This window comes from Leucoraja erinacea, chromosome 2 (assembly GCF_028641065.1).
Source record: "Leucoraja erinacea ecotype New England chromosome 2, Leri_hhj_1, whole genome shotgun sequence".
In the NCBI taxonomy this organism is placed as follows: Eukaryota; Metazoa; Chordata; class Chondrichthyes; order Rajiformes; family Rajidae; genus Leucoraja; species Leucoraja erinaceus.
Window position 1 is genome coordinate 15750052 of NC_073378.1, and position 22851 is coordinate 15772902.

Here is a 22851-nt window from a genome sequence, read left to right on the forward strand (position 1 = left end):
ACTGTATCTCGGTACGTGACAATATCTATATTACTAAAATTCTGATCTTGACTGCTTTTGGCACACTGTGGTGTGATTTCTGAGAGAGTGCCACCACCTACGACCGTCATGTTTGGCCACCTCGCTCAGAGCCCCCCTCCGCCTTTCGGGACCGGAGGAGTTTTCCCATCGATGAAAAATCAGAGAGATATTAATGTTTTTAAACGATTTGCCATTCAAGTCAAGTCAAGTCAAGTCAAGTCAACTCTGCTGCCCCTGCTGGTGGGAGGGGGAGGGACTATAAAACCCGGAAGTGGTGTGCCTCACTCACTCTTCAAGATGGAGGAAGCCAGAGGGTTACGTTTCTCTGAGCTGTGAATAATACTGAACACATGTCTACTCAACTGTGAGTGCTCTTAATGTGGTTCTAAAATGCATGCAAAAAATGTCTATTGGTTCTAAAATGCTTGCAGAAAGTGTCTCTACTGGTTCTAAAATGTTTGCAAAAAGAGTCTATTGGTGCTAAAATGCTTGCAAAAAGTGTCTATTGGTGCTAAAATGCTTGCAAAAAGTTTCTATTGGTTCTAAAATATTTGCAAAAAGTTTACTGGTTCTAAAATGTTTGCAAAACGTGTCTATTGGTTCTACAATGCTTGCAGAAAGTGTATTTTTGGTTCTAAAATACTTGCAAAGAGTGTCTCTATTAGTTCTAAAATGCTTGCAAAGAGTGTCTATTGGTTCTAAAATGCTTGCAAAATGTGTCTATTGGTTCTAACATGCTTGCAAAAAGTGCCTCTATTTGTTCAAAAGCTTGCAAAAAGTGCCTCTATTGGTTCTAACTTGCTTGCAAAAATTGCCCCTATTGGTTCTAACATGCTTGTAAAAAGTGTCTATTGGTTCTAACATGCTTGCAGAAAGTGTCTCTATTTGGTTCTAAAATGCTTGCAGAAAGTGTTTCTATTGGTTCTAAAACGCTTACAGCAAGTGTCTCTATTGGTTCTAAAATGCTTGCAGAAATTGTCGATTGGTTCTAAAATGCTTGCAAATAGTGTCGATTGGTTCTAAAATGCTTGCAAATAGTGTCGATTGGTTCTAAAAAAATGTCGATTGTTCTAAAATGCTTGCAAATAGTGTCGATTGGTTCTAAAATGCTTGCAGAAAGTGTCGATTGGTTCTAAAATGCTTGCAGAAAGTGTCGATTGGTTCTAAAATGCTTGCAGAAAGTGTCGATTGGTTCTAAAATGCTTGCAAATAGTGTCGATTGGTTCTAAAATGCTTGCAAATAGTGTCGATTGGTTCTAAAATGCTTGCAAAAAGTGTCGATTGGTTCTAAAATGCTTGCAGAAAGTGTCGATTGGTTCTAAAATGCTTGCAGAAAGTGTCGATTGGTTCTAAAATGCTTGCAGAAAGTGTCGATTGGTTGCTTGCAAAAATGCTTGCAGAAAGTGTCTATTGGTTCTAAAATGCTTGCAGAAAGTGTCTATTGGTTCTAAAATGCTTGCAGAAAGTGTCTATTGGTTCTAAAATGCTTGCAGAAAGTGTCTATTGGTTCTAAAATGCTTGCAAAAAGTGTCTATTGGTTCTAAAATGCTTGCAGAAAGTGTTTCTATTGGTTCTAAAATGCTTGCAGAAAGTGTCGATTGGTTCTAAAATTCTTGCAGAAAGTGTCTCGATTGGTTCTAAAATGCTTGCAGAAAGTGGCTCTATTGGTTCTAAAATGCTTGCAATAAGTGTCGATTGGTTCTAAAATGGCTTGCAAATAGTCGATTGGTTCTAAAATGCTTGCAAATAGTGCCTCTATTGGTTCTAAAATGCTTGCAGAAAGCGTCTCTATTGGTTCTAAAATGCTTGCAAAAAGTGTCTATTGGTTCTAAAATGCTTGCAGAAAGTGTCTATTGGTTCTAAAATGGTTGCAGAAAGTGTCTATTGGTTCTAAAATGCTTGCAGAAAGTGTCTCTATTGGTTCTAAAATGCTTGCAGAAAGTGTCTCTATTGGTTCTAAAATGCTTGCAGAAAGTGCCACTATTGGTTCTAAATAATGGTTGCAGAAAGTGTCTATTGGTTCTAAAATGCTTGCAGAAAGTGTCTCTATTGGTTCTAAAATGCTTGCAGAAAGTGCTACTATTGGTTCTAAAAAAAAGTGCGTGTGTGTGTGTGTGTGTGTTTGTGTTCATGTTCTGCTTGAAATATTGTGAAATTGGCTTGGAGAGCTGTGAGGTTGGACTTGCTGCCTACACTCTGCTTGGTGTGCTGTGAGGTTGGACTTGCGGCCTGCACTCTCCTTGGAGTACTGTGAGGTTGGACTTGCTGCCTGCACTCCGTGATGACTTTTGAGGTAAATTCTCAGATTTTCTTTGTTAAAATTTGACTGCTTAATCTCTCTATATTAAAATTGTATTTTTTTGATATCAAAAGCAAAGTGTTATCACGAGGCAGTGAGCAGACGAACACAGCAAGAGACACAACAAAAAATAACTTAATAAATCTCACCTTTAACATTTAATATTGTTGTTATATTTTAAGTCATTCACATTTTAAACTTTAATAAATCCTTTTTCCACTTGCCATGCCTGCGTGCTCTTCATCACAATAGTAACCTAATAGGCAGGAAGGGTTGCACTGTTGGAAAGAGCCACTAAGAGTGCATGGGGGGGAGATTGAGGGGAGATGGACTGAATGCGTGTGGGGGAGGGGAATGGCATGGAGCAGAGTGGGGGGTGAAGAGAGGACAGATGACTGAGTGAACTGCCACCACCAGCCATGGGAGACTGGGCTACCAGTCCACCAGCCATGAGCAAGTGAAATGCCAGCCCACCAGCTGTAAGTGACTGAAGTGCCAGCCCACCACCCATGACTTAGTGAACTGCCAGCCCACCTGCCATGACTCACTGAACAGCAAGTCCAAAAATCCATTCAGTCCACAATGTCCATACTAGCCCTCTGGAAACTAGTCCCTTCAGCGCACAACAGACTGAGTGACTGAGCTGCCCGGCCAGAGTGACTGAGCTGCCCGGCTTAAGTGACTGAGCTGACAGCCCAAGAATCCATTCAGCCCACAATTTCCATACTAGCCCTCTGGAAACCAGTCCCTTTGACCCACACCACACATTAGTGCTCCATAAAGCCTTCCCTCCCCACTGGCCATCAATATTGACAATTGGTGCAGAGGTGGAATATTGCATTGGGGGACCAGCCCTCCCGTGTGAAGCTGGGACCCAATGGGTCCCACTTAGTCTAGTACTAACTAAATTCATATACTTGGCCTCCAAAACCCTCTGTGGCAACAGATTCCACTGATTCACCACTAAAGAAATGCTCTCTGGTCCTAGACTATCCCACTAGTGGAAGCATCCTCTTCACATCCACTCTATCCAGACTTCACTATTCAGTAAGTTTCAATGAGGTCCCCCTGTTATCACTGAAAATCTAATATTTATGGTCTTTACAATTTAAGCAATCATTATTATTTTACTAGTTGTCAGCTAAAACTGAAAGAGTTTTTATTAGAAAGAGTGAAGTAAATTATAAATATTTGAATTCTTAACTTGGATTAATGTAATGAAAACAAAGTTGGCTTAATTCCTGTCCTGTACAGGTAATGCATTTGCAATTTTTACATTAAAACATTTGATGGATTTAGCTTTGGAAATGGTTTTGCGAAGAAGAAAATGGAAACAATTTATAGTTAAAGCACCATCTAAAACAGAAAACTGCATCTTATTTATCACTTTAACACAGCAAAACATAGCTTTCACATTAATTCACAGGCTCAAATTATAGATCAACTTGCCAAATAAATGTGGAATTGTTTTTGTCTTCTTCACCCGACAATAATCTTATGCAATTAAAGCCAAGTATAGAAGCCAGGTGATTTATAAAACCACATTGTCGCTGTTGAATAACATCTGTAATAATTAATCCTGTTCAACAATTGATTCATTCATCATTTAGCTTAAACATTAAAACATGTCACACATAGAAACATAAAACATAGAAAATAAGTGCCAGAGGAGGCCATTCGACTGATCATCCACAATCAGTAATCCGTGCCTGCCTTCTCCCCATACCCCATGATCTGATAGCCCCAAGAGCTCTATCTAACTCTCTTTTAACTTCACCCAGTGAATTGGCCTCCACTGCCTTCCGTGGCAGGGAATTCCACAAATTCACAACTCATCTCAGTTTTAAATGGTCTCCTGTTTATTCTTAGACTGTGGCCCCTGGTTCTAGACTCCCCCAACATTGGAAACATTTTCCCTGCATCCAGCTTGCCAGCCCTTTTATAGTTTTATATGTTCCTATAAGAATCCCCCTCATCCTTCTAAATTCCAGTGATTACAAGCCCAGTTCTTTCCAATCTTTCCCCATCCCGGGGATTAACCTCGTGAACCTACGCTACATTCCCTCAATAGCAAGGATGTCCTTCCTCAAATTAGGAGACAAAAACTGCACACAATACTCCAAATGTGGTCTCACCAGGGCCATGTACAACTGCAGAAGGACCTCTTTGCTCCTATACTCAACTCCTCTTGTTATGAAGACCATTAACTTTCTTCACTGCCTACTGTACCAACAAATTTACTTGCAGTGACTGGTGTACAAGGACACCCAGGTCTCGTTGTACTTCCCTCTTTCCTAATCTGACACCATTGAGATAATAATCTGCCTCCTTGTTCTTGCTGCCAAAGTGGATATCCTCACATTTATCTACATTATACTGCACCTGCCATGCATCTGCCCACTCACTCAACCTGTCCGAGTCACCCCGCAATCTCCTCTACGCATCCTCTTCGCAGTTCACACTGTCACCCAGCTTTGTGTCATCTGCAAGTTACTTTTAATTCCATCATCTAAATCATATAATATAATATATATATATATTGTAAATAGTTGCGGCCCCAGCACTGAGCTTTGCTGCACTACACTTGCCACTGCCTGCCATTCTGACAGGGACCCGTTTATTCCTACTCTTTGTTTCCTGTCTGCCAACCAATTCTCCATCCATGTCAATACCCTAACCCCAATACCATGTGCTCTAATTTTGCCCACTAATCTCCTGTGTGGGACCTTATCAAAGGCTTTCTGAAAGTCCAGATACACTGCATCCACTGGCTCTCCTTTATCCATTTTACATGTCACATCCTCAAAAAATTACAGAAGATTAGTCAGGCAGGAGTTCCCCTTCATAAATCCATGCTGACTTGTAAAAAGAAAAATCTTCCAGTAAAAGGTTCTAAAGAAATTAATCGGTGCAATATGTCAGTTATAAAATATGCACATATTATCAGTTTAAGGACAAGGGGGAAATCTTTTAGGACCGAGATGAGGAAAACTTTTTTCACACAGAGTGGTGAATCTCTGGAATTCTCTGCGGCAGAAGGTAGTTGAGGCCAGTTCATTGGCTATATTTAAGAGGGAGTTAGATGTGGCCCTTGTGGCTAAAGGGATCAGGGGGTATGGAGAGAAGGCAGGTACGGGATACTGAGTTGGATGATCAGCCATGATCATATTGAATGGCGGTGCAGGCTCTAAGGGCCGAATGGCCTACTCCTGCACCTATTTTCTATGTTTCTATGCAAAGTTGTTTTAAGCCAAAAGTTGCAATAACCTGCAGATTGGTTTAAACGTGTCTGATTTTATTTAATTATCTCAATTATTGTAATTCAACACTTGAGTGTTAAACAGTCATGATTTGATGGGTATCAAAATATTTCAAATTATTATTACAGGGTACTTTTATTTAAACTTTCAAAAAATGAAAACATTTTTATTCACCCTGGACTTTTAGAAATATCCTTTGGCAAACCAGACAGGTTATTACTCAACTGACTAAGCTGAAAATTCATGACGTCACCAGTAACCTCGGATAATTTAGGTTTCCAATAAACAACATTTTTCACATAATTATAAAAAATCCTCATCCCTTGAAATTCGAAATGGAAATGTTTTACATAACAATTTAAATAATACAGGAATAAGTTTTAACTTTTGTGAATTGATGGATATCATATCATTTAACTATAAAAAGTCTGATCTTGTGTGTGTGTGTGTGTGTATGTGTTTGTTTGTTTGTTTGTTTGTTTGTTTGTTATCACATCTTCGCGAAAAAATGCCACGGTAACGATAAAATATTTATATATTCCAGTGGACATTTTTCCTGTCGTCCAAAAACTACTTACCTGAAAATTTCATGCTTTATTTCTCGACTTATTATTGTAAATGTTTAAAAATGTGACAAAACGTTGAATTTAAAATCAACTGCCTTTCGCTGATGACTTCACAATGGGTCGGCTTCGCTCGCTGTTCTCTCACGCGCTGTGAGTGATCCTCCCCCCCCCCCCCCCCCCCCCCCCCCCCCCCCCCCCCCCCCCCCCCCCCCCCCCCCCCCCCCCACCAACACCCACCACCCCCCCCCCCCACCCTATTCACAAGACGCAGAAAGAACGAGCAAGTTGGTCCCTGTACTGGAGCGGCCGAGCTCTCTCGGGTCGGGACCCCCCCTCCCCCTCTGCCCCTCTCCCCCTCTGCCCCCTCTCTCCTCTCTCTCTCTCTCTCTCTCTCTCTCTGCCCCTTTCTCCCTCTCTGCCCCCTCTCTCTTTCTTTCTCTCTGCCCCTCTCTCTCTGGAGCGAATGAATAATATTTATATAATATCCAGGGTGTGGTTAGTTGTGTGTGTGTGTGTGTGTGGAGGGTGGTTAGTGTGTGTATGACCCCCCCACCCACCAACGGGTCCCACTTGGTCCAGTTACATTTAAAATCAATGTTACGTGTTTTATGCCATAAAAATAGAATTGTATTTATTCACTATGTACTTACTGGAAAGAACATTAGCAATAAATCAAAATACTTTGAACACTCATGTTGGAAAAGATCGTTTGACAGAGTTCGCCACTTCCTACTTGATCCTGCATTTTAAGTTACAAAACTTTGCTCTAATTTGATATCAAAGATTAACACGAGTTTAAATATTTGAAACAAATAAATGTAAAGCAATGACGTTCTCGATGTATTGTTGACTTCCACTTAAAGTGCTAAAATGTAGCACAGATTCAAGTGAATGGATAGATGTAATTAAGAATCCATGGATCTTTGTCTTCAAACAGATGCAGCCATCACCGCAAAACATCAAATGATTCCGGGAATGTCGAGGTGACAGGGTAAGAGAGAGGGAGTGAGAGAGCGAGTGAGAGATGAGATGGGGAACGGGAGAGAGAGTGCGCAAGAGGGAGGGAGGGAGGGAGAGAGCGAAAGACAGAGAGACACAACATGGGTTGGTAGGTGAATGACTTTACCTGCACATCAAGGAGAAGCCCGTGCTCGCGGTGCAGAGCCCTCAATCATGAAGTGAGTTTTAAGAAATAAATATTTGAAACCAATAAATGTAAAGCAATGACGTTCTCGATGTATTGTTGACTTCCACTTTAAATGCTAAAATGTTGCACAGATTCAAGTGAATTAATAAATGTAATTAAGAATCCATGGATCTTTGCCTTCAAACATAGTTGGTTTTCCTTACTAAAAGGGAAATCATATTTTCCAACATGAATGTTAAAAATATCTTGCCCGCCCGAAGGCTCGGCGGGACCGGTAATCTGCAGAAATTGATCAGCGGTCGGCGGGACGTGTAACCCGCCCGAAGGCTGGTTTGGACCGGGGAGGGAGCCGGAGACTTCAGGCTACGGGAGGCGCCCCCGGGTCAGAAAGTTAACGGGACGAGGAAAATAGAGGTCCGTCGGTTTGTGAGAACTGCTCCAGTGCTGGGAGCACACGGGGCAGAGCGGACTGAATTACAGCGCCAAAAATGCCCGTGCAAAAAATATTTTCAACTGTGCAATTCCATATGTGCCAAATATAACCATATAACAATTACAGCACGGAAACAGGCCATCTCGACCCTTCTAGTCCGTGCCGAACACGTATTCTCCCCTAGTCTCATATACCTGCGCTCAGACCATAACCCTCCATTCCTTTATCGTCCATATAACTATCCAATTTATTTTTAAATGATAAAAACGAACCTGCCTCCACCACCTTCACTGGAAGCTCATTCCACACAGCCACCACACTCTGAGTAAAGAAGTTCCCCCTCATGTTACCCCTAAACTTATGTCCCTTAATTCTCAAGTCATGTCCCCTTGTTTGCATCTTCCCTCCTCTCAGTGGGAAAAGCTTATCCACGTCAACTCTGTCTATCCCTGTCATCATTTTAAAGACCTCTATCAAGTCCCCCCTTAACCTTCTGCGCTCCAAAGAATAAAGCCCTAACTTGTTCAACCTTTCTCTGTAACTTAGTTGCTGAAACCCAGGCAACATTCTAGTAAATCTCCTCTGTACTCTCTCTATTTTGTTGACATCCTTCCTATAATTAGGCGACCAAAATTGTACCCCATACTCCAGAATTGGCCTCACCAATGCCTTGTACAATTTTAACATTACATCCCAACTTCTATACTCAATGCACTGATTTATAAAGGCCAGCACACCAAAAGCTTTCTTTACCACCCTATCTACATGAGATTCCACTTTCAGGGAACTGTGCACAGTTATTCCCAGATCCCTCTGTTCACCTACATTCTTCAATTCCCTAATTCCCATTGAAATGATCTTGGAATCATTTTTATTTTCCTTTTCTCGAGTACAGCCTGTCATTATGTCACACTAAATCTCTGAACCAAGCCAATGATAGAAATGACTATATATATATATATATTAGGCAATATATATATTGCCTAACATGGACAGTAATGAAGCAAAAGCATTGATCGGTGTAAAAGCCCCACTGATCTTTAGATTTTAGAGACACAGCGCAGAAACAGAGACAATTTACAATTTTACTGAAGCCAATTTACCTGGGTAGGAAGTAACTGCAGATGCTAGTTCAAATCGAAGATGGACACTAAAGCTTGGAGTAACTCAGCGGGTCAGACAGCATCTCTGGGGAAACATCACCAATTCCTGTTAGCCGACCTTTGGAGAATGGGAAGAAACAGGAGCACCTGAAGAAAACCCACGCGATCACAGTAAGACACTACAAACTCCGTACCAAAGATATAAACTCCGCTGTAAGAAAGCAGCTCTACCCCTATGCCATTGTGCCACCCCCTTTACTTCCTTTATAAAGTAAATAACAGTAAGTTTTGACAGATTAGTAGATTAGAATACAAGTAGTGAAAATTAAACTATACTTTGAATTATCCCAAACTTTATATAATTTAGAGATTTTTAATAATCTAAATTCGAAAACTTGACTATTTCAGAAACTGGCATTAGTTTATGGAAATTAGAAGCAGAGAATCTTCAAATATCAAATAAGAACTGTGCAGAAAGTTTCATCAGAAAATATGTTTTTTACCTCAAGCTTTATTCCATCTCTGCTTTCTCCAGTTCATTTTGAAAACCTTGATATGACTTCTTATACCATATATAGTGTTTGAAAAGAGGAAGTAATTAGGTTTATATTGCAATCAAATGGGGAAATTCCAAGTGATGAGGCTGAACACCACCTTAATTTAACAATTAAATGCCACTGAGGTTAATAGACAAAAGGTGCAGGAGTAGGCCATTCGGCCCTTCCAACCATTCACTGTGATTATGGCTGATCATCCACAATCAGTACCCCGTTCCAGCCTTCTCCCCACATCCCTTGAATCTGCTATCTTTAAGAGCTCTATCAAACTCTCTCTTGAAAGTATCCAGAGATTTGGCCTTCTGAGGCAGAGAATTCCACATATTCACAACTCTGTGAGAAAATGTTTTTCCTCATCTCCGTTTTAAATGGCCCACCCCTTATTCTTCATCTGTGGCCCCTGGTTCTGGACTCCCTCAACATCGGGAACATGTTTCCTGCCTTTAGCATGTCCACTCCCTTAATAACCTTATATGTTTCAATAAGATACCCTCTCATCCTTCTAAATTCCACAGTATACAAGCCTGGTTCTTTCAACATATGACAGTCTTGCCATCCCAGGCATTAACCTCGTGAATCTACGCTGCACTCCCTCAATAACAAGAATGTCCTTCCTCAAATTTGGAGACCAAAACTGCACACAATACTCCAGGTGTGATCTCACTAGGGCCCTGTACAAGGACTTCTTAGCACTCAACTCCTCTTGTAGCAACCATTATCCCAAAATCACTTCAAGCCCGTTCTCTGCATTCTAAGTGCAACATGAACATCAGTTTAAGGAACTAGGGGTACTCTAAGTTCCATGAGGTTGAGGTTGGGAGGAAGGAAGGGTAGACGCTATAACCCCCCCGGGATAAATTTTATTTCTCTGAAATTGAAGATAGACATAAAGCGAGAATAACTCAGCTGGACAGGCAACGCAGCGACTCTGGAGAGAAGATCCTTCTTCAGACTGAACTGAACTCTCGTCGGTGGGAGTACTTGTGATTGTCTGAAGAAGGGTCTCGACCAGAAACGCAACCCTCTCCCCAGAGCTGCTGCCCGTCCCACTGAGCCTCCACAGCCCCCTGTGTCATCCTTCAACTCCAGAGCCAAACAAAAAAACAGAGAGGCAAAGCGGCACCCACGGAGGGAACGGACCTGGAGCCACCACGGGCCAGGACTCCACCCCCCCCCCCCCAACAGAACGGAACCGCAGATGCAGCCATCACCGCAAAACGTCAAATGATTCCGGGAATGCCGAGGTGACAGGGTAAGAGAGAGGGAGTGAGAGAGAGAGATGAGATGGGGAACGGGAGAGAGAGTGTGCAAGAGGGAGGGAGGGAGAGAGCGAAAGACAGAGAGAAACAACATGGGTTGGTAGGTGAATGACTTTACCTGCACACCAAGAAGAAGCCCGTGCTCGCGGTGCGGAGCCCTCAATCGTGCAGTGAGTTTTAAGAAATTCTCAATGTGTCATCAATACATCGATCTACATTCCTCAGTAAATGTAATTGTGTTTTGACAAAGTATTAATGACGCCGCGTTCCTTTGAATAAAATTCACGGGAATCATTAATACTTGGTCAAAACACAATTACTGAGGAATGTGGATGGATAGATTGATGACACATTGTATAACTCCGTGTTAACTACTGACTGTTAACAAGTACTAACAGTGGTAGTTAACAAATCGTTTTTGTCTGATGACCAGTGCAGCAGTTTTTATCCATGTTAGTTTTTAACAAGGCAAATGTTTTTTTTTTAATCTGTATTTAACAACGCAAATTCGTATTTCGTACGAAATACGGAAAATGAGTGCGGGGCCCCTTTAGGCGTGGGGTCCAATTGGGAGCAATCATTCCAATCGGCTTAAGGCTGGCCCTGGCCTGCTGTACCTGCATGTTTACTTTTAGTGAGTACACACAGATCTCGTTGTACATCCCCTTTTCCTAGCTTGACAGCATTCAGATAATAATCTGCCTTCCTGGTCTTGCCAACGAAGTGGATAACCTCACATTTAACCACATTAAAATGCATCTGCCATGCATCTGCCCACTCACCCAACCTGTCCAAGTCACCCTGCATCCTCAGAGCACCCTCCTCACAGTTCACACTGCCACCCTGCTTTGTGTCATCTGAAAATTTGCTACTTTTAATCCCTTCATCTAAATCATTAATGCATATTGTAAATAGCTGCGGTCCTAGCACCGAGCCTTGCGGTACCCCACTAGTCACTGCCTGGCATTCTGAAAGGGACCTGTTAATCCCTACTCTTTGTTTCCTGTCTGCCGGCCAATTCTCTGTCCAAGGTAGACAGTATCCTCCTTTATATTTTTGGCTAACTTACCTTTGTACCTCATTTTTTTCTCCCCGTTTGCCTTTATAGTTATCTTTTGTTGCTCTTTAAAAGTTACCCAATCCTCTGGTTTCCCGCTCATCTTTGCTATATCATACTTCTTAATGTTTTATTTTTATACTGTCCTTGACTTCCCTTGTCAGCCACGGTCACTTCTTACACCCCTTAGAATCTTTCTTCCTCTTTGGAATGAACTGATACTGCACACCTGCATTTTTCCCAGAAATACCTGCCATTGTTGTTCCACTGTCATCCCTGCTCGGGTCTCTTTCCAGTCAACTTTGGCCAGCTCCTCCCTCATGCCTCCATAGTCCCCTTTGTTCAACTGTAATACTAACTCTGATTTTCCCTTCTTCCTCTCAAACTGTTGATTAAAACAACTAGGTCTCCTAATCTGAGGAAAGATATTGTTGCCATAGAGGGAGTACAGAGAAGGTTCACCAGACTGATTCCTGGGATGTCAGGACTTTCATATGAAGAAAGCCTGGATGGACTCGGCTTGTACTCACTAGAATTTAGAAGATTGAGGGGGGATCTTATAGAAACTTACAAAATTCTTAAGGGGTTGGACAGGCTAGATGCAGGAAGATTGTTCCCGATGTTGGGGAAGTCCAGAACAAGGGGTCACAGTTTAAGGATAAGGGGGAAATCTTTTAGGACCGAGATAAGAAAAAAGTTCACACAGAGTGGTGAATCTTTGGAATTCTCTGCCACAGAAGGTAGTTGAGGCCAGTTCATTGGCTATATTTAAGAGGGAGTTAGATATGGTCCTTGTGGCTAAAGGTATCAGGGGGTATGGAGGGAAGGCAGGTACAGGATACTGAGTTGGATGATCAGCCATGATCATATTGAATGGCGGTGCAGGCTAGGAAGGACGAATGGCCTACTCCTGCACCTATTTTCTATGTTTCTATGTGTCCATATACCATAATATAAATATGTACACACATGAATAAATAAACTGATAAACTGATAAAGTGCAAATAACAGATAATAATAATAATAACAGACACACGCACACTGATAGACACACACACACGGACACACACACACACACTGACACACACACACATAGAAATGCACACGCACAAGTGGACTACCACTTGCCGAAACACACACAGACACATAGACACACATACTGACTCACACACAGGCAGACACACAGGCAGACACACAGGCAGACACACAGACAGACACACTCACACAGACAGGCTCTTACACACTCTCTCTATTTCTATCTCTGTCTCCCTCTCTCCCTCTCACACACACAGCGTGATCATCCTTCAGACATATTAACAAAGACCTACGCACGCATAATGCTCACCCATCTGGCACACACACACAGCCGGCTACCGATCCGCTGATCTCCGCAGTGGGAGAGGGAGAGAGAGACACCCTGGCCGACTCTGCTGCCAACTAGCTCCCCCCCTCCATCCCCTCGTTCCACTCCTGCCTCACAGCACCAGAGACTTGGGTTCCATCCTAACTACGGGTGCTGTCTGTACGGAGTTTGTACCTGCGTGGGTTTTCTCCGGGTGCTCTGGTCCACGTTTTCAGGTTAATTGAATTTGTCCCGAGTGTGTATAGGATAGTGCTAGTGCAAACGGGCATTGCTTCAATGCGCTGAAGGGCCTGTTCTCGCCCTGTATCTCAAAAACTGCGCTCTCACAGAACCTGCCAAATAGCCCGCTACACGAATGTGCTAAGAGCTTGCTGCGGGCTGGATAAAATCTCGTGGCGGGTCGAATGTGGCAGCAGGCCATATTTTGGAGACCCCTGGTCAAGACAGTCAAGAGTATTTAATTGTCATATGCAGCAAAATGGAACAAATTCTTACTTGACGGATCACAACCGGGTTGTAAACATAGTGCTCAATAAATGACATAATAAACAATCAAACAAAAAGTTCAATACATTTTTTTAAAAAAATCAAATATTGTACAAAACAAAACAAAAGCCCAAAGTCTCTAGTGCAACCATTACAGTTTGGAGTTCGAAGTGTAGTGGTGTCTGTAGTGTTCAATAGCCTGATGGCATAAATCAAATTAGAGTGTGGCCATGGTGGTGTAAGTCCTTGAGGATGCTCAATATCATTCCCATTGGAGGCAATTGTGCCAAAAGTCATCACCATCACACCGTTCCCCTGACTCAGCATTTTTAGAAAACCATGCACCTGTACTCCCAGATCTCTCTATTCTGCACATGCTCTCTACACTCTCCAGTGGTCAATCACTTACTGTGTAAGTCATGTCCTAGTGCATACCAAAATGCAACCAAAATGCAACACTTCATACTTCTCAATTGAATTCTATTTGCCATTCCTTGGGCCACCTTCCCAACTAATCTAGATCTTGATGTAAACGTATATATCCTTCTATACTGTCCACTATGGCAGCCATTTTGGTGGAATCTGCAAATTTATTAGCAATTTTAACTATATTGTCATCCAAATCGTTAGTGTAGATAACAAACAACTATGGATCCAGCGCACACACCCCTGCAGCACACCTTCAATCAGATAAACAATCCTCCACAACCACCCTTGACTCCTAAATTCTAACTTTCAATCCAGTTGGCTAGCTCATTTTGGAGAATATGCGATGTAAGCATCCACATGATGTGGGACCTTGTCAAAGGCATTGCTGAAGCCCATTTCTTTAGTAAGGAGTCCTTATCCCCCACAGATGTCCCTTTCACCCATTCCAACCTGATCTCCTCTAAACACACAATCAGCACCAATCCCAACCTTGTCAGCAAACATAACAGTACAGCACAAGAGCTGGCCCATTAGCCCTGTGTCCATGCCAAACATGATACCAAGTTGAACTAATCTCCTCTGCCTGTACATGATCCGTATCCCTCCATTCCTACATATCCGTGCCTATCTAAATGTCTCTTAAATGCCACTAGAATATCTACCTCCATCACCACCCAGTACATTTCCAAGCATCTATCACCTCTGTGTAAAACGCTTGCCCCACACATCTCCTTTAACCTTTGCCTCTCTCACCTTAAAGCCTCACAGTTGTTCTTGTCAGTAGAGGGTTCAATGGTACTTTATTGGCACATATGCACTGCACAGTGACATTTTTGCACAGGCCGTCATATTTTGTCCTGCCAGGTCCGATCTTGTTCGGCGCCAGGGTACAACCTGGGAGTTTTGGGCTCCCATTGTGAATATGGGATTGCGTGCAACCAGCCCAAAAACTTGAAGTAAGCTATGCAATTGTAAATGATACCTGTTCTTGTCTTTTTTAAAGTGTATCAAAGCTCAATGTATTTTGAGTTCAGGGAGATTCTACCAAAAGATTCTTCCATGACGTCTCCTCTGTGTGTCTGCTTGTGTTGAATAGAGACCTTTATTTACAGCTCTTATTTCCAGGTGGCTCATTCAATACCACAACAACCCACATTCATTTTACTCTCTCCTGGACTCTGTTACCCATGCTTGCTTTAAACTCACTGGCACCCCATTTTTTGCATTTCCATTAAACACAACAGTGCCTGGTTCCCAAGATTCCAGTAAATTCAATGGTTGACTGGAAACTTCACCATACCACTGTATAATATTTATAATTTTTTATAGTGTACAGCATCTAAAAACTTGAACTAAGCATGTGTTGTGATATTGTCTACGGAGGGTTTCGGCCCGAAACATTGCCCATTTCCTTCGCTCCATAGAAACATAGAAATTAGGTGCAGGAGTAGGCCATTCGGCCCTTCGAGCCTGCACCGCCATTCAATATGATCATGGCTGATCATCCAACTCAATATCCCGTACCTGCCTTCTCTCCATATCCTCTGATCCCCTTAGCCACAAGGGCCACATCTAACTCCCTCTTAAATATAGCCAATGAACTGGCCTCGACTACCCTCTGCGGCAGAGAGTTCCAGAGATTCACCACTCTGTGTGAAAAAAGTTCTTCTCATCTCGGTTTTAAAGGATTTCCCCCTTATCCTTAAGCTGCGACCCCTTGTCCTGGACTTCCCCAACATCGGGAACAATCTTCCTGCATCTAGCCTGTCAAACCCCTTAAGAATTTTGTAAGTTTCTATAAGATCCCCTCTCAATCTCCTAAATTCTAGAGAGTATAAACCAAGTCTATCCAGTCTTTCTTCATAAGACAGTCCTGACATCCCAGGAATCAGTCTGGTGAACCTTCTCTGCACTCCCTCTATGGCAATAATGTCCTTCCTCAGATTTGGAGACCAAAACTGTACGCAATACTCCAGGTGTGGTCTCACCAAGACTGCAGTAGAACCTCCCTGCTCCTATACTCAAATCCTTTTGCTATGAAAGCTAATATACCATTCGCTTTCTTCATTGCCTGCTGCACCTGCATGCCTACTTTCAATGACTGGTGTACCATGACACCCAGGTCTCGCTGCATCTCCACTTTTCCTAGTCGGACACCATTTAGATAATAGTCTGCTTTCCTGTCTTTGCCACCAAAATGGATAACTTCACATTTATCCACATTATACTGCATCTGCCAAACATTTGCCCACTCACCCAGCCTATCCAAGTCACCTTGCAGTCTCCTAGCATCCTCCTCACAGCTAACACTGCCCCCCAGCTTAGTGTCATCTGCAAACTTAGAGATATTGCTTTCAATTCCCTCATCCAGATCATTAATATATATTGTAAATAGCTGGGGTCCCAGCACTGAGCCTTGCGTACCCCACTGCTACTGCACCCGCTGAGTTTCTCCAGCATTTTTGTGTACCTTGTGTTGTGATGTTAATAGGAGTAATATCACTGGACAAACTGGTAAAACTAATAGAACTACGGCCACTGGTCCAAAAATGCTTCCTCACCCGACTCCTCAGACACTTGCTCTACCCTGGTGGAAAATAAATAGGAAATATCTCTGATGACTTGTTGACATAATGTGGCAGTCAGTAAACATTATGCTGCTTTGTCTGACTTGCGTGCGGCTACCAGTAAGAATATGCTACTTGCCCAGCATTTGGACAATAATAATACAACAAGAAAAACAGACAAAATGATGGCAGGCAGAAATGGTCACTTCTGATACAAACAGAAAAGTTGGAGAATTCAACATTGAAACATGAAGGCTGCAATGTGCCCAGCCCAGAAGAGGTGTTATTCTTCAAGCTTGTATTCGACCTCATTACAGTGCAGCAGGCCAGAGGCAGATAGTTCAGAGTAGGAGTGGGGTTGGGTATTCAAGTGGCAAAACAGCAGAGCCTGTTCTGAACATTATGAGGACTTAGAAACATGGAAAATAGGTGCAGGAGGAGGTCATTCGGCCCTTCGAGCCAGCACCGACATTCATTGTGATCATGGCTTATCGTCCCCTATCAATAACCCGTGCCTGCCTTCTCCCCATATCCCTTGACTCCACTAGCCCCTAGACCTCTATCTAACTCTCTCTTAAATCCATCCAGTGACTTGGCCTCCACTGCCCTCTGCGGCAGGGAATTCCATAAATTCACAACTCTGGGTGAAAAGGTTTTTCTCACCTCAGTCTTAAATGACCTCCCCGTTATTCTAAGACTGTGGCCCCTGGTTCTGGACTCGCCCAACATTAGGAACATTTTTCCTGCATCTAGCTTGTTCAGTCCTTTTATAATTTTATATGTTTCTATAAGAAACATATAACTTCTATAGCTTCCACAAAGACCTTGGCTGCAGCATTGACACCAAGAAAATAAATCTTGGTTGATTGGTATTTTGAAACCAGGTGTGTGCTCAATACCATATGGATATAATCTGGCAAGAGTAATGCCTTTTTTATATCGTCAAGTCAAGTCAAGTTTATTTGTCACATACACATACGAGATGTGCAGTGAAATGAAAGTGGCAATGCTCGCGGACTTTTGTGCAAAAAGACAAACAACCAAACAAACTATAAACACAATCATAAACACATATTATTTTACATAATAAATAATGGAAGGAAAAACGTTCAGTAGAGTTAGTCCCTGGTGAGATAGGCGTTTACAGACCGAATGGCCTCTGGGAAGAAACTCCTTCTCAACCTCTCCGTTCTCACTGCATGGCAACAGAGACGTTTGCCTGATCGTAGCAGCTGGAACAGTCCGTTGCAGGGGTGGAAGGGGTCTCTCATGATATTGTTGGCTCTGGAGTTGCACCTCCTGATGTATAGTTCCTGCAGGGGGGCAAGTGAAGTTCCCATAGTGCGTTTGGCCGAACGCACTACTCTCTGCAGTGCCTTCTTGTCCTTGGCAGAGCAATTCCCAAACCAGATGGTAATGTTCCCGGACAAGATGCTTTCCACAGCCGCTGCGTAGAAGCACTGGAGGATCCTCAGAGACACTCTGAATTTCCTCAATTGCCTGAGGTGGTAAAGGCGCTGCCTTGCCTTACTCACGAGTGCTGAGGCGTGTGATGCCCATGTCATATCCTCAGAGATGTGGACTCCCAGATATTTAAAACAGTTCACCCTATCCACAGGATCCCCATTTATGCTCAATGGAGTGTACGTCCTCGGATGATGTGCCCTCCTAAAGTTCATGATCAGCTCCTTCGTTTTTTTTGATGTTCAAGAGGAGGCTGTTATCCTGGCACGTCGTTGTCTGAGATCAGGCCCACCACCACAGTGTCATCAGCAAACTTAATTATTGAGTTGGAGCTGAACCTGGCCACACAGTCATGTGTGTACAGGGAGTACAATAGGGGGCTGAGGACGCAACCCTGGGGCGATCCTGTGCTCAGGGTGAGGGACTTTGAAGTATTCCCTCCCATCTTGACTATCTGGGGCCTGGCGGTGAGAAAGTCCAGGACCCAGGCACACAGGGAGGTGTTGAGCCCCAATTCCATTAGCTTCCCGGCCAGTCTGGTGGGGACTATCGTGTTGAAGGCTGAACTGTAGTCTATGAACAGCATCCTCACGTAGCCCCCCTTCTGGCTGTCCAGATGGGAGAGAGCGGTGTGCAAGACCTGGGAGACCGCATCGTCCGTGGATCTGTTCGGACAGTATGCGAACTGCAACGGGTCCATGTTCCGAGGGAGGAAGGCGCAGATGTAATTCTTTACCAGCCTCTCAAAGCATTTCATGACTACCGAGGTGAGGGCCACCGGACGGTAGTCATTCAGACAGGCTGGGGAGGCATTTTTTGGTACCGGTACAATGATGGATTTTTTGAAGCAGGCAGGGACCACGGACTTGTCCAGGGAGAGGTAGTGAGCACTGGAGCTAGCTGCGCCCGAGATGCCATCGGGGCCTGCAGCTTTTCTCGTGTTCACCCGTGTCAGAGCTCTCCTCACGTCGTGCTCGGACAGTGAGAATGTGTGCATATTCCTCCCTTCAGCTTCGGTAGCCAGCCCGCTGGTGGTATTGTCGATAGTCGGCAGACCTGGGTTGGTGTTGCCCCTCTCGAAACGAGCGTAAAATGAGTTCAGGTCATCAGCTAGGGAGGTGCCGGCACTTGCGGATGAGGGAGGGGTGCTCCGGTAGTTGGTTACAATCCATAGCCCCTGCCACAGGCTTCTGGTGTCCTGCTGCTCCATCTGTAACTCCATCTTGTCTCTGTACCTCCTCTTTGCATCCTTCACCGCTCTTCGCAGTCGGTAGGACTCTGCCTTGTAGACGTCCATGTTTCCTGATGCCAAGCCCGAGTTGTAGGCAGCGGTGCGAGCATTCAAGGCCACACGAACAGACCTGTCTACCCAGGCTTTTTGGTTTGGAAAGGTGCTTACCCTTACCGTGGGGACTATGTTGTCGGTTACTGTTGCGATGAAGTCCGTGACTGCTTCCGCAAACTCACTAACATAGAGGAAATCCTTAAAAAGTGCCATCAGAGACAGTACCTACTCAGGAAACTGGTCATTTGGGATTAACAAAGACATTCTCACCACATTCTACTACGCATTCATTGAAAATGTAATAACCTTCTCTTTCACTAGCTGGTTCCACTCCATCACTCTGCAAAACAGAAACCGCCTGTTGAATGTGGTCAAGGTCTGCTCAAAAATGATTGAGCAGCCCGTCCGAACTCTCACTGCCCTATGCGACCAACAGTCTGTAAAGTTAACACGCAGGATTCTTCAGGACCCCTCTCACATCCTGTTTCCTGAGTTTGAGTGGCTCCCCTCAGGACGCAGACTCCGCTGTCCGGGTTGCCGGACACAGAGGAGGAAGGCAACCTTCATCCCCAGGGCTGTCCAGCTTTTTAATGCTGATCACTGACTCATGAACATATGAAATGAAATAACCTTCTATATGCACTTTTTAATTGAAGCACTTAGGAAGCACTTTAAAAACTATTACTATGTGTTGAATGTTGGTGTGGGTTGTGTGATTGTGCAGTGTGTCTGTGAAATGCGTGTACTGGTTGATTGTGCAGTATGCGTGCTGCTTATGTTGTTGATTGTGTCCCTTTTTAAAAAGCTACTGCAATGCGCCCTTTTAAATTGCCCCTCGGACACGAATAAAGTGCTTTGAATTGACTTGAATTGAATTGAACTACCCTCTGTTTATACTGCGGCAACAGGAAAATGGCAGCGTGGTCAGATTTTCCTAGGGGAGGGAGTGAAACGGCCTTGTAGCCTTTCCTGAACGGTGTGTAGCAGTGGTCCAAAGTTCTCTCCCCCCTGGTGGCACACGTGATGTGTTGGTAGAAGTTCGGCATGACCTTCTCGAGATTTGATTTATTAAAATCTCCAGCCACCACAATAGCCGCATCCGGGTGCTAGTTTTGATGTCAACGTAGCACATCGTGTAGGGCCGATAGTGCCACACCTGCGGTGAAATGTAGACGGCTGTGACGATCACTGAGCCAAACTCCCAGGGAAGGTAGAATGGGCGGCACGAGATCGTCAGATGCTCCAGGTCCGGCGAGCAGGAACGGGAAAGCATCTTGTTATTTCCAGGGTTGCACCAGTTGTTATTGGTTATGAAGTTGTTATTGGTTATGACTCCTCCACCCTTGGATTTCCCAGATTCTTCTGTTCTGTCAGCACGGTGGACAATGAAGGGCTCGGTTGTGCAGATTACCAGTGAGGTCAGCCATGTTTCAGTCAGGCAGAGGATGTTGCAGTCCCTTATGTCCCGCTGGAATCTGATCCTTGCCCTGAGGTCATCCAGCTTGTTTTCCAGGGACTGGACGTTCGCCAGAAGAATGCTGGGCAGAGGGGGACGAAAGGCTTGGGATCTCAGCCTATTCCGAATCCCCCCCCCCCCCCCCCCCCGCTTACCCCGATGTTTTCTCCGGGTTTTCCTTGTAGCCGAGCTCCCATTGTTGTTGCCGCAGCGCTCCCTGTTGATCTCTGCTGGCCACGTTGGATCAGTAAGTACAGAGTTTAAAAAGTCTCCGTTTGCCCTGGAGTTTAGATTTAAGAGGGTTTCCCTGTCATACTTTGTTAGTACTAGGGAGTTAGAACTTAGAAATAAGTTAAAAAGGAACATAAAAGTTAAAAACACACACAATTTCCGCGGAGCTGCCATGACGGTGACTGGACTGGGCCGCGCCATTTTTCTTCTTGTGTGTCATGCTGGAAGATGGTTATCTTGACTTACTTTTTAGGAAAGACCCTGGGAAAGTGGAAACGGTGACATTGAGAGAGTATACTGGGGGGGCCATAATCACAATACAGTAACATTTACAGTTAAGGTAATGTCAGTGATAAACTGAAGCTCTAAATTAGGCAAAGCCAATTTTACTGGTCGAGATATGATTGAGCAAAAAGGACTGACTACAGCTATTTGGAGTTAAAATCACTGTTGAAATTTAGGAATTCAAGGAGTTAATGTCAAATAGGCTTGAATGGCCAACAGATACACATGCAGTCACTTGGCTCTTTGTGTAGAAGAATGGTACATTACATTAGGATACTGCAGTAATTGAGTTACAATAGATATTGCTGAGAGAAATGCTCTTGGTGATGTTTTTGACTACCACCTAGAGCAATGTCTGTAGGACTTTCTCCTTGCCCGTTTAAATGAGGGAGACATATTATTACCTACGTTGTTATCACCTACTGCTCCAGAGCTTACAGACATTGTGCATCCTGTGAAGGAATACACAAACTCCACACAGCGAGCAGGCAAGGATTAAATTCATGTTGCCAGAGCTGTGAGACACGAGCACCAATTACTGCACCACTGCTCCACCTTGAGGAAGTGCTGCAAAGAACAGAATTTGATATAGTACAGCACAGCAACAGGCCCTTAGTCCAACAATGTCTAGTCTCTTTAATGTTGCTCAAGAAGGAACTGCAGATGCTGGAAAATCGAAGGTAGACAAAAATGCTGGAGAAACTCAGCGGGAGCGGCAGCATCGATGGAGCGACGTAAATAGGCAACGTTTCGGGCCAAAACCCTTCTTCACACCTGGAGTATTGCGTACAGTTTTGGTCTCCAAATCTGAGGAAGGACATTGTTGCCATAGAGGGAGTGCAGAGACGGTTCACCAGACTGATTCCTGGGATGTCAGGACTGTCTTATGAAGAAAGACTGGATAGACTTGGTTTATACTCTCTAGAATTTAGAAGATTGAGAGGGGACTTATAGAAACTTACAAAATTCTTAAGGGGTTGGACAGGCTAGATGCAGGAAGATTGTTCCCGATGTTAGGGAAGTCCAGGACAAGGGGTCACAGCTTAAGGATAAAGGGGAAATCCTTTAAAACCGAGATGAGAAGAACTTTTTTTCACGCAGAGAGTGGTGAATCTCTGGAACTCTCTGCCACAGAGGGTAGTTGAGGCCAGTTCATTGGCTATATTTAAGAGGGAGTTAGATGTGGCCCTTGTGGCTAAGGGGATCAGGGGGTATGGAGAGAAGGCAGGTACGGGATACTGAGTTGGATGATCAGCCATGATCATATTGAATGGCGGTGCAGGCTCGAAGGGCCGAATGGCCTACTCCTGCACCTAATTTCTATGTTTCTATGTTTTCAGACTGATGCAGGGTGGGAAGAAGAAAGGAAGAGGAGGAGCCAGAGATCTGAGGGAGGGCTGAAAAGGGAGGAGACAGCGAGGGCTAACGGAAATTGGAGAAGTCAATGTTCATGCCGCTGAAAACTGCCCAAGCGGAATACGAGGTGCTGCTCCTCCAATTTCCGGTGGTGCTCACTGGCCATGGAGGAGGCCCGGGACAGAAAGGCCGGATTCAGAATGGGAGGGGGAGTTGCTGAGCCACGG